This window comes from Hipposideros armiger, unplaced genomic scaffold, assembly GCF_001890085.2.
Source record: "Hipposideros armiger isolate ML-2016 unplaced genomic scaffold, ASM189008v1 scaffold_181, whole genome shotgun sequence".
Classification (NCBI taxonomy): Eukaryota; Metazoa; Chordata; class Mammalia; order Chiroptera; family Hipposideridae; genus Hipposideros; species Hipposideros armiger.
In genome coordinates, this window is record NW_017731531.1 from 2,751,044 (window position 1) to 2,764,843 (window position 13,800).

Here is a 13,800-nt window from a genome sequence, read left to right on the forward strand (position 1 = left end):
CAAGTGGCCGCACTTGGGACGGCCCAGCCCGAGGGGCCGCCCGCTGCCCCGCGCCCCCGCCCCGCTCTGCCCCCGCCCGCCAGCTCCTCGGCCGCTGCAGGACCTTCAACAACAGCGCGCTCCCTGCCAAGCCTCTGTCCCGCGTCAGCCTCTGCTGCCTGGAGTCTCAGCCCGGCCGCGAAGCTATTTTGGTGCCCCCTCGGCAGTGGAAACGTCGCGCTCTGTGGGGAGTACTGGAATGGGGACGCGGTCAAGTCTAATTAGAGACCCGGCTCACCCCTGGCTGGGCGGGAGTCACCACGGGTAAGCACCCGAGAGTCTCAGAGCAGTCCCAGCGGGGTGCCCACATGCGCCCAGCATGCCAACATCTGGAGAGGAGAAGGGAATGCGCTGTGATCGTTTCCCTTGGAGCTGAAACAAAACAAGGAGGGGTTTGGGTGCGGTTCACATGCTCAGCGGAGGGAGCCGCCAAACTTTGAGCAGCCCCCAAACGCCTGGAATGCGACTTGGTTTATTCACCGCAGGTGCTTCCCTTTGGAACCTAAGTCCCCAAATAAGTTCACCGACCTCCATATCACAGGCTTGCCAAAAATGGCAAAGGGTGGTAGCTGAGACCTCCTAACTTGGAGCACATCAAACTTCCCCTCTGGACTGCTTTGTGTCAGATGGCAAAGTCTAGAGAAGAAGGCTGATTCCTACCCAAAAGCTCAGGAATGTAACATTCTTGAACTGGAAGGAAGCTTCAAGGTCATTCTATCAAACTCCCTCCTTCCTGCCATGAAAAGGGGGTGGGGGGAGGGTGGAGAAGAGAGGAGGGCTGGAGGGCCTCTACTCCTCTACTCACTCTTGGGGATCATGTAGGAAAGGCAGCCCCTAGCCTCCCTTCGGACCTGTTCCCAAATTTGAACGTTCTCATTGGCAGGAAGTTCTCCTTACCATCTAACCTGAATCGCTTGTGTGCAAATTATGTCAATATGTTCGTGGTACATGTTCAGGGAGAGGGAGGCCAGCTCCATCTCAGCCTTCTCTGCCTCGAGGGTAATATTCCTGTTCCTTTTTCAGGCCTTGGCTAAAAATGACTACTGCTCCCTGGCCCTGGACACATAGCAGCTCCTGACATGAACGCAACTGCCTCAGCTCTCTGGGGACTGCAGGCTCTGTGGGTGTCCAAGTCATTCCCCTCAGACAAGCCAGCTTCTACTCCATCCATCCATGGACAGCCTGATTCTACTCCCCAGTCTCTTCAGAGGATCTTCAGTTCCTATCTCAATAAACGCTATCTCGGGGCCCAGGGACAGAGCTTGGGCCCTAGAAACCCACGTGGCTGGGCATGAACACTGGAGCCACCGCCTTCCTCAAATGGGCAAAGTTTGCAGAATCTTTTCTCTGAGTCCATTTCTGGTAGGCCAGGTAATGTAATAAAAATGTCTGCACTTCGACCTCCAAGAGACCTGACTTTGCTTCCTGTTTCTATTCTAGCTGTGTATCCTTGGACAAGTCACTGAATCTCTCTGGGGCTGAGTTTTCCCATATTTACATTGGCAATCATAACAGCCTCAGTCTAGCTCATGGGTTGTTGAAAGTAAGAGATGAGATCAGGAATGTAAAAATACCTAGAAAGCTAAGATATTTTTTAGTATGCTAGAAATGGAATGAGGCTTAGGTCATAAATAGGATAAATACTCACAAAAAGCCTCAGAGATCTTTTATTTCCAGGACCATATTCTGTGCCTGGGTTTCAGGTCAAGAGAGGAACAGACTTGGTTTACTAGACGTTCCCTTAGGACACTTGGTATGAATATACCCCCCACCCCCACCCCCTGCATTCCCCAACACATAAGCACACACACATACACACACATACACTTTCCCAGATACGTACCGCACAGCCCAGCCGCCTTGGCTCCTGTTGGCCCCATAGGCCCCAACCGCTTACACCCTCGCTGGCCGCCTCTCCATTCTCGGGAGGCCGCCTCATGGCTCCAGTCGTGGCCGCAGCAACTCCAAGTTTCCCTACCGAGGCCCATAGGGGCAACTCCTCTCTCCTTGCCCATCCTTCTGGGCCATGGCCCCAGCAAGGCCTGCGACTCAAGGCAAAGGTGGCAGAGGCCTTCTCCAACACAGTCCAGAGCTGAGGCTGCCTAAGGGAGCTCAGAGTTGGAGCATTATCCCCCTCAACCCCCTCCTCATGGCCTGCCTGGATTCACAGTGCTGTCCTGCTTAATTCTTAATGGAAATTCCATCCCCAGCACTGGCCCTGGCTGGCTCAGGGAGTCCAGGCTTGGGCCAACAGCAAACTCCACCCAGAGACAGGAGGCGTGCCTGGCCACATAAACACAGATACACACATACACACACATGTGCAATCACACACATAAGCAGAGAGACCAGCCCTGAGACATTCACAAACTCAGATAGTCTCACCCAAACACATCCATACACAGAAAGATAACTTGCATTGTCATCACTATTTATTGCACCATACTAAGTACTTTACAGATATCAACCTCCCTCATCCTCACAACAACACCAGGTTCTGAGATTATACCTGATTTATCCATGAGGAAACTGAGGCACAGGGAGGCTAAGTAACTTGTATAAGGCATCTAGTGATAACAGCCTAATACCTGAGCATGAGGAAACTGTGCTAAGGGGCTTATGTGCATTGTTTCATTTTATCACCGTAGTTGTCTGTAGAAGTTATAATTATTGCCATTATAGGCAAAGAAAATGGAGGTTGAATGTTTTAAATCACCTGCCTGTGGCCTTGCAGCTTGTGAGATGAAGGGAGACTCCACACATCTATGCATGGGAACCCTCATAGATAAACAGAGGCACACAGGTAGAGAGATACATACACTCAGCGGCACAACCACAGATAGTTTTTTATACCAAAGAGGCCTCAGGAAGGATCTAGAGCTGCACCAGGAAAAGGTCCCCTTTAGTCTGATTCCATGTTCTTTTTTCTTCCCAACATCTGATCCCACCTCCACCCAACTTAACACGTTGCTTCAGGAAGGACAAGTTCCGATCTAATTGGAGGGAAGATTTCAGATTTATAGTCCAGTAAGCCAGGTCAATAGTCAACCTCCAGCCTTAGTTCCAAATCCAATTTGCCCAGCAGACCCTCCATGGTCAACGGAAGAGGGCACATGTGCACTCTTCTGAAGGGATTATGTAAGGGGCTCCTCAGAGACTCTGGGCACTGTCTGGGAGCTGGCCAAGAAGGGCTTGGCCTCCAGGCCCAGATGAAGCTGGACAAGACCCAGACAACAAGGCACAGCATGAGAGCCCAAGCCTCAGGTGGTATAGAGCATGTGCTGATCAAGGGAGCTGGCGCCATATTGCAGAATGATGGCAAGACTCTGGTAAGAGAGGGAGTGAAAAGAAGACAGGGCAGGGCCATGATGGAGGACAAGTAGCAAAGTCCAGAGCCTGGGAAGTTGGGAGAACAGGCTTGCAGAAGAAGAGGGGAGAGTTTAGCAGTGCAGAAACTTGTCCACTGCTTGAAGCTTCCACACTAAGCATGACATCTCCAAGCAGAAGCTGTGCTGGCCCTGGGCCTCCTCCCAAGCACTGCCACTAGAGAGTGCCCAGGAAGTCCTGCATATCCAGGGGCTATCTCTTTAGTCTCTCATGGTTTCCTACCCCCAGCCCCAGCCCAGAATCCCCTAACCACTTCTGCTGACACAAGCCCATCCACTCTGTGGTCTGAGGACAGCTCAGCATGGCAACCGTGTGGGGCAATCTGGACTGAAAAAGGGTTTCTTGAGAGAAGACTACTTAACCCGCACAAATGAACCTGGAATCATGTTGTCAGGCAATGGCTGGCGGGTGGGCACTCTGAGTCTGAGAATTTGCATTTCTAAAAAGCTCCCAAGTGATGGGGATGCTGTTGGTCTGGGGGTCATACTCTAAGAACCACTGCTTTATAGCATGAGGAAGTAAGTCAGAGGTCATTCTAGCTCTAAACTAAATATGCAACCTACCTTCGGAGTGAAAATGGTTTCCCTGAAAGGTCTTAAAGAAAGAATTTACATCCCTGTCAGTAGTTTGTACTTTCTGCTCCCCAACCTCCATCTTCCCAGCTTCTGTGTGAGCCCTGCTGACTGTTGGTGGGTCTCCCATAGGCTCTGTGATGGGGCTTTCTGCCTCAGTGCATCTCAAGTAAGAGATGGCGTCCTCCACTCTGTCCTCCACTTACTCAGAGAAGGTTATCAAGATGAGGGACGTGCACAAAAATAGCTGATGACCAGGCAGGCTCTCAGTCCGGGGGATGGAGATATCAGATCAGAAGTCCATGATAGCAGCGGAAAGGTCAACCCACCCAGAGAAATGAGAGATGGGCCAGGATCCCAGTGCCCACAGCTGCAACCTCAGGTCCCCCGGTCCCCTCCTGCATCCCTGAGACATATACATCAAGATACTGCTGCCCTACCTCTAGGAGTGATGGCAGAACAGGACACTCACAAGGGACAGGGAGAGGTGAATGCCGCCCCAGGGTACCAGACAGGCTGGTACCATTGACTCACTTGGGCAACGACCCATCAATCCCTCAGGCCTTCCTCTGAGATGCCCTCAAAAGGGAAAATTTTCCCCAGCTCCCAGAGCCAGTGTGAGAACCTGGAAGATAATTAGAATGAAGCAATGTAAGAATGGGAAAGGCCCCCAGAGATCTCTAGGTGCAGGGGTTCTGAAATGTTATTATCCACCAGAATCGCCTGAGGATGAAATGCAGGTTCCCAGGCCTCCCTCAAAGGTTCTGATTCCATTGGCGGGTGGTGAGCTGGTGCATCTCTCTCCCCAACTTCATGTTCAATGACCTCACTTTGTTAGCGTGAAAGTGGCCATGGTGGGAGTATTTATTTACACCCCCCAGAACTGAGCAAGCACTACAAATCAGGACATTTTGTTTTGTTTTACTTTGTTTTGGAAAGCCTGTAATGGACCATTTATCAGCACACCATGGAGCACATAGGTCTCTATTCTCAGGCATCCCAAGCAATGATGATGCAGGCTCATTCTTGAGGAAAAAAACACTGACCCAATGATGAGGTTTTAACCCAGAACACTCATTCTACAGATAGAGAAACCAGGGCCCAGAGAGGGGAAGAATGTTAGTCATGGTCACCTTAGTAGGCTCCTGTGGGCTCACAGCTGCTCAGGTCATGGCAGTAGGGCCTTGAGCAGCTCTGCTGCTTTTCTGGCCCCTCCCCTGAAGCCTCTCCACCAAACACCTGCTGTGGTTTACTGGCTAACTAAGGAAGGGCTGGAAGGCCCTTGTGGGCCAATCAGATTACCTCTCATCAGCATTTGGAATTTGAATAGGCTGGACTAGAGGTTACTAGTGGCCAGATCACCTGACTGGAGTGCCCTGGATAGCCAGTACATGAATTCCAGGGGCCAAGCGCCCCTGGACTGCCCTGCCCTTCCCAAGCCCTAACTGTTCAACTCTTCCTTGAATTCAGAGATTCCCAAGAATCCTCCCCCAGAATTCCCTGTGTTACTTAAAGTAACAAGCAATGTTCCATTACTCACAACCAAAACCACCTTTAGTAATACAGCCACAGAGCAAGTTAGTGGAAAGAACCCGAGATCCCTATCCCCTTGTCTTGTCCCTACATCCAGACCTCAGACAGGATGTAAAAGAATGAGTGTGCAAATATGCAGTTTCCCAGGGCAGTGGTTTTCCAAGAGTCATCCTAGACCAGCAGCATCAGCAACTCCTGGGATCACATAGGAAATACAAATTCTCAGGCATCTCCCTAGATCTACTGAACCCAAACCTCTCCCAGCTGGGATCCAGCAAGCTGGGTTTTCACAATCCTTCCAGGTGATTCTGATCCCTGCTAAACTTTGAGGGCCATTCAGCTCAGGAGGGAAGGCCACCCAGGTGCCAGGCCAGCACAGCTGTGTGACCAGTCACACTCTGAACTGGCCAACCTCCTTAACCCCCAGCTCTTGGGAAACCTCGGGAGTCTGTGCAGTGGCCATGCACCCTGAGCTAAGACAGAGGCCTCTTTCCAAAGTGTAAGGGGCAACACCTTTCCGAAAATGGCAGGACAGCCACAGCAGAGATATGCCAGGGAGATGCTACTTCTGTCACTGTGTCGGTGCCTACTTGAGGGGTGACTCAGTGGACATTCCCTGGCCATTTGGACTCTCAGGACCTTGTTCTGGCTGGCCCGGGGAAGGTTTCAGGTGTCCTGGAAGGAGGCCTGCCAAGGGCCTGGCTCTAGAAGCCACACTGGCCTCTTCAGCATGAGTCTGCCATTTCCTCGGCTTACTGTACTCCCAGTTTCAGGGAGAAAGATAACATTTGAGGGTAATTAAAGACATGAGGTTTTAGGGAAAAGCACAAAATAATAGTAAACAGGTATTGACTTTTACATTAACAGATATTGACTGTTTCCTGTACACCAGCCCTGTCTGTACTAAGTGCTTCCCATTCCTTCTGTGACTCCTCAGGCCCTAGCCCCACTTCTGCCCCTTTGTTCACCACAAGTCACCTGTCCCCCCAGTTATCCTGTCTAAGCCAACATCTCCTTCCTCTCAGCAGCAGGTGTACTTCTCCTGTCCCAGGTGAATCTCTGTACCTGTGTTCTTGTGAACCTGTGAAACTCACAGGGCTAGAGTCAGACAGACTTGGGTTTGACTCTCTGATCTTTCACTCACTGACTGTGTGATTGTGGGAGAGCTGCTTAACTTCTCGCAGCCCCCCTTTCCTTAGCTCTAAAGTAGGGGTCAGAATAACTACATCATTAGATTGCAGTGAGACTTAAACAAGGTAAACTCCGCGTCTCCTCGGTAAAAATAGCACCAAGAATAGGCCCAGCAGTCGTGGGAAGAGCACAGACAGGAGATAAGAATCTGAGGCTTATCTCTTACCTCTGTGACCCGATGGAAGTCTTTCCTTCTCTGAGTCGCAGAGTTTATAGCACCTGAGAACTAGTCAAAGAGTCCTCCCACGTGTATCTGACAGACTCTGAGCTCATTAAGTAAAAAAAGGTGCCATCATTCAGACAGAATGCATATTCTGTATAACTTTATATCCCAGGAAGGCCCCAGCAGGAAAAGAAGTCCATGCAGATGGGACGTGGAAGACAGTTTAATAAAGATCTATTTGTGGTCAGGGTTAAGAGAATAGCAACTGGTTTGAGGTACCCAGGGACAGACGACTGTGGGAAGCTGTTACCACCTCTAAGTCTAGAGGGGCAAGGAAGAAAATGGCTTGCTTGTGTTCTGGGGGAACCATGGAAAAGGTTGTCTCAAAACCATGGCACCCAAGTGGGGAAGAAATCCCCTAACCTCTCTCTGCTCCTCCCTCTGATCTCTAGCCAGTGCTTCCATTGGCAGAACCCGACCAGAGAGCCCAGGTGATATGATCTGAGGGCCAGTTTCTCCGGACACAGAGCAGAGCAGAGAAGGGTGGAAAAGCTATGGGGAAGGGTACTCAATGTTAATGGAAAATAACCAGGACCCAGAGAAAAGCGAAGACCTACAAACTGTCTAAATCACCACAGCCTCCCTGTCACTGAAATCTCTCTATAGATATGCTGAACCCTCCAAAAAGCTACTGAATGGCCATAATGGTCTTGATAAGCCCAGATTTACAGCCCTTGGCTAACAGCCTACCAAAGACAGAGGCAAGAGCTTTAGCTATGCTATCAAGCACACACAAGAGCTGCCACAGGAGCTTCCAGAAAAGTCTCACCAGGAGATGAAAACTCTTAACTATTTGAATAATTGAACAGCCTTAATGCTTACGCCCAGATACATTATTGAGGATGGATGGATAATTACTCAGAAAGGATCCTTCTAATAGAAACCGTGCCCAGCCTAGGACTTTGTAGGAAAGAAAAAAAAATTGATCTACTTTAAATTCTCTGCAATTTACACTTATAACCTAAAAGATCTGGCCTCAGACACACCCATTCTTCACGAAGTGAAATTCACCAGAACCCATCCGTGCCCAAGCCACATGAGGAAAGCTGGGGGGAAGGGAGAGGGTAGAGTCAATCCAGAAAACTAAGACTCTTCTAAGAGTAACAGCATCCTCAAAGAAAGAATGTGCTACTTCAGAACACAGTGAGCTCACTATTGCTGGAGGAAGTTTAGTCCAAGAAAACAATGCATGAAAGCCAGCCCGTGCCTGGGACTGTGCACATCACTTAGGATACAATACAGCCAAGATCAAGGTAGTCTCTGACTTTGAAATGCTCACAGTCTAATAGTAGAGAAAGGCATAAATTCCCTTACTAGGAGACAGTTAATGAGAGGCATGTTAAAATATCTCACTATAATTGTGGATTTCTGCTTTATATATTTTGAGGCTATGTTATCAGGTGTGTATATATTTAGAATTCTTACATCCTGCTGGCAAATTTTTAATTTTATTATTATACAATGGCCCTCATTCTCTCTCTACTCCTTTTGCCTTAAAGTCAACTTTATTCAAAATTCGTATAGCACACTACCATTATTTTGGTCACTGTTTATATGGTAAATTTGTTCATTATTTTACTTTCTACCTTTCTGTCTTCTTACGTTTTAGATACCTCTTATAAAGAGCCTATAGTTAGGCTGTTTTTTGCTTTTCAATCCAGTCAATGTAAATGGAGGGAAAGGTGTTATGTGCTATGCACATGGTTACCTGTGAGAAGAGCATTCCAAGAAATGAAAACAAAGTAAAGACTCGAGGGCAGGAGTGTGCCTGATGTCTCTGAGCAAGAGCAAGGAGACTAGTGAAGGAGAGCAGTATGAACAAGGCAGGGAAGTGGGGTAAAAGGAGATGAGGGCAGAGATAGAGAGAAAATAGCGGGAGCAATGCCCATGAGTAGTGGAAAGGGGATAGGATCCTGTGCACGAATGGAAGTAATGGTTCTAGCTGGGAGCATGGAAGGTTCATCTATGGCAACTGTTGGGAGAAGAGTACCTGGGAGCAGATGCCGGCAGTGTACAGAGGTTTTGGTGGAGTCCGCGGAGGCTCTCTTCTGATGATGGACGTCATGGTATCAGTGAAGTAGGGAGAAAGGTCAGGAGCTGAGAATAAGGATGGTGTAGGAGGTGTCGGGGTTTTGAGGAGGTATGAATAATGATTTAGAAGTAAATGAGAGAGTGAATGAACTAAGGACATAGGATTTCCTGGCATCTATAAAGGCCTAATTAAGGATCATGGTCTTAATTCACGGATTTGAAATGAGGCAATCAATCAATATGGTTGTGTGTGTTTCTCCAGGCTTTGAAGGTCCTTGCTGACACTTTCTGCACCACATTCTGTGGAATGGTTACCTGGCCTCTCCTTGAACAACTCCAGTGACAAGGAGCCTGTCTGAGAAGCCCGTGCTATCAGTCAACGCTGTCAGAAAGTGCTCCCCCGTATTGAGCTGGCATTTCTCTTCCTATTTGTCCCCCCATGTATGAGCCGCCAGGTCTGTTTCTGTTGTCTACTGTTTATGTTGGTCCATATCCCCTTTGTGTCTGGTCCTCCAGAAATCTGATAGCATATCCAGTTGGTGAGGCTGGTGGTAACAAAAACTGTTATAAATGGTCAGTGAGAATGCAAAATGGTATATTGCCTCTGTATAGCAAAATTATAAATGCATTTACTCTTTGGCTCTACAGTCCCACTTCTAGATAGAATAAAAAATGGTATCACATTAGATGAACATTAGATTAAGACGATCCCAGACTGTACTCATGCAAATTTCCCCTAAGAAAATAAATGTAAATATTTTTGCTCCAAAGATGATTATTACAGCATTTTTACAATAATAAAAATCTGGAAACAATTTACATGTAGATAAGGGATTGATTAAATAAACTCTGGCACATTTATTCAATGGGATGTGAAATGGATATAAATTATGCAGCAGAAGAACATGAAATGACATAGAAAGATGTACACTGAAAAAAGGCAGTTTTCAAAGTAGTGATATATTTTTTAAAATATGTGCATAAGACATAAAAGAAAGATTATACACCAAACTACTACAAACTACTAATGGTGGATTTCTCTGGATGAAGAAATAACTATGAAGCACACTGCCTCCCCTTTTGAGGTGGGCGGGGAATATTCCTGTATTTTATAAATTTTCTATATTAAGTATTTTTATTTTATAATTAGAAAAGAAGTTATTTAATTTTTTAATTAAAAAAAGAACCCTACCAGCCCTTTGGCATTGAATAAAAGACTAACTCCTCCATAAAACGTCCCTAATGTTCTCTTCACCCACCCCCCAACCCCAGCCAGAAGCTCTCTAAGCCTCCTCGAAGCTCATACAGCATTTTGAAATTTACTATTAATCTTAGTGAGGAAAGGCAGGCTCAAAAAGAAGAACAGTCCTGTGTCAAAATGGGAGCTCCCTGCTCATGCCCTTACCTCCCCCACTCCCACCACTCCTCCATCCCAGCCTTTGTCCTTTGAGGAAACTCAAGAAGGCAACAGAATTAGTCTTACTATATGGCTGCCCTTTTCTCAGTCCCTGGGCTTCTCAGTCAAGGCTCCTCAGACAAGAGGAACATTCCAGTCTCCCTCCTCCCTAAGAACTTCCATCTGCCCCCAGAATCCTGAGTGCCTTTGGTAGAACATTGGTTCACCTCTGTGAAGAAGGCCTTGTTACTCGAAATTTGCAAGCCAGAAAACCAAGGCTCAGAGAGAGGGAAAAGTGAGAGATGAACGTGGATACCGGCTTGGGACCAACTGGTAGGAGAGGATCTTGGCAAAGCAAGCTAAAGTGCCTGCTTGGTGCGCCCTCTGGTGGAGAAGGGGCCGCTTCGCAACCATCGGGAGGGACTGGGGGAGAGACAGGGTATATTAAGATGCAGCTAGACCCTTACTTTTATTTTTGACATCCTCACCCCACATCATATTAAGATAAACATATAAACATAATGTATATACAACTACGTAAGAGCATAAGAGTTGAGTTGGAGTAGGCCAATGGACACGTAGATATTTAAATAAACTTTTTTTATCTGTTTTACCATTTTCGTATTTTGAAGCCAATAACATATTTTGGAAACTCAAACATTTTCATGGGCCCTTAGCTCATCATTTTGGGAGCTGAGTGATAAGAACGAGAATTCATCTGTAAATCCAACAGGCCCATGTTATCATTGTGGTGAGATTTTACAAAACTGATTCAATATATTATAGTTATATAATTATTCAGGATTTCCACTCCTACTTGAGTGAGGTTTAATAGGTTTTATATTTCCTAAGAATTTATCCATTTCATCTACATTATAAAAATGATTGGCATAAAGATAGCTACAGTAGTCTTTTACTACCATTTCATCTTTGCTGTATCTACAGGTATGTTCTCTTTTTTATTCTTGGTATTATTTGTCTGCTCTTCTTTTTTTTTACTGCTCAACCGCACCAGAAGTTTGTCAATTTCATTAGTCTTTTCAAAGAACAAACTTTTGGCCTTGTTGATCCTCTTTGTTATGCCTTCAACTTATAGTTAATTTCTGTTTTAAATCTTTATTATCTCCTTTTCACATTCTTTAGGTTTATTTCATTTTTCACTTCATAATTTCTCCAATTAAACACCTCAATTTAGGTGTTCAATTTAAAATTTATCTCATTTAGCTTATTAAATTCTACCCATTTTTCTTTTTTTAACATTATTATATAAGGTTATAAAATTCTCTAAAGTTACCACTTTCACTGCACCTCCAAATTTTAATATGAGGTATTTTCATTATCATTTAATTCTAAATATTTTACATTGTTCCATTATGATTTCTTTTCTGAATCATGACTTATTTAAAATCTTACATAATTCCTAGTATTAAAATTATTTTTATCTTCTATCTTACTTGCATTATGGTAAATAATTGTGCTAACCAAGGTGAAGCAAGCCCACTACAACCTGTCTCTCACACTGATTACAACTAAAACCTCCAGACAAAAACAAGAAGTGTCTATTTGAGGGCTCTTGAAAGTAAGCAATAGCATGTACACCAAGGAGGGGGAAAAAACAGCAAAATGCCAGTAAGTTTTCTGATCTGTTTGTTTTTCTCTTTTATCTTCCAAATTTAACCCAACGGTGGTCTCAGTCATGGAACTGTGCAGTAGGCATAGACAACAAAACCCCTGAAAGAACCCCCTCTTTCTGGCCAGAGGAAGGAGAAAAGGAGCCCCTTCAATCTAGAATCACCATTGTTTATCCTTTTTTTCTTTTCCTCCTGGCCTGGTTCCAATGCCAGTCCAGTGTCAGTGCTGCACTGCCACAGCGATGGCAGCAGTGCAGGCAACTAAACAAAAGATACTGTAAAAGGTGGTCTTTGAGTACCAAAGAGTGTGTGAAGAATTTCCTGTTCTCTCTCTCATCTCTTGATGCTTTGTCCAAGGGTAATGTAAGTTCCACCAACTCAAACCCATGAACAGCGTATTCTGTGAGGTAATCGTGAACACTCTTTCAATCAATACAGAGATAGGTTTTGTTAACAAAGAAATAAAGTCTATAAAACAAGAACAAAACAGAAATTTTAAAATTGAAAAATATAATATCTAAAACAAAAAATTTAACGTTGTGGAATCAAAAAAAGAATGTTGATGACAGAAAAGAATCATTCAACTTAGGTAAGTCAATTAAATTATATAGTCTGAAGAACGCAGAGAAACAAAACTTTTAAATTGAACAGAATGAAATTGTGCGACAATATTAAAAGACTATACATTTGTCACTGGAGACCCAAAGTGAAAGGAAAATATTGGCACAGAAAAATTAATGGCTAAAAACCTCTCAAAGTTGATGAAAAACATACATTTACAGATTCAGTAAGCTCAGAGAACCTCAACCAGTAAAAAAAAAATCAAAATCATACCTAGACACATGATAATTGAACATTATAAAATGAAATGTAAAGAAAAAAAATTTGAAATCAGCCAGAGAAAAATAACACATTCCATATAGATGAACAACGTTCAAAGGAATGCAGATTTCTACTAAGAAACCATGGATACCAGAAGAGAGGGAAATAATATTTTTAAAATGCTAAAAGAAAAAACTGTCAACCCATAATCTTATATCCTATGAAAAATATCCTTCATGAATAAAGGCAAAAAGAGTTATGTCAGTGAAAATGGTGGAGTAAGGGCCTCCAAAAGTTTCTCCCTCCATAAAAGCAATAAAAGAGGGAACAAAAATTGTAAAAATTCACTTTTTCAAAACTCTAGCAATGAATCCAAAGTTTGTGGCAATCCAGGAAGCAATTATTCAACAGAAACAGCTGAATTTCAGAAATAACAGTGAGCTTTGTGGTATTTTAACTGCCTTAGTCCCATGCTCTGCTCTCCAGCTCTGTGGTAGCTTTGAATACTAACAGCCCACCTTCATGGTAAAAACCATCAACCTAGTAGCTACTGGTAAGAGCGAATGAGAATTGCCTCCTTCAAAACCTCATTCCAAGAGCATTGTCATTATTTGATCTCTCTGATCATTCCTTGGAAGGCCCCATTTCTTTAATCTAACATGGAACTTACCCAGTTCAAAAACCCTTTTCCCCAGGGGCATTTGTAGAAAATAACTACAGGCAATTACTAAAATTTGAAAATGCCTATGGGCTGGCCGAGTGGCATGTTGGTTAAGAGCTGTTGGGATGCCAGAGGGCCCCGGTTCAGATCCCACATATAAGGGCCAGTGGCGAGTGACACTGCCCTCTACAGCTATGATGCTGAACAACAGCTCAACCTGGAGCTGGGCTGCCCTGAGTCTCCAGCTGCTGCGCACGTAGGCTGCAGCCCCTGCTGCAGTGGGTTGCCATGGGCTACCGTGAGTGGCCAGCAGC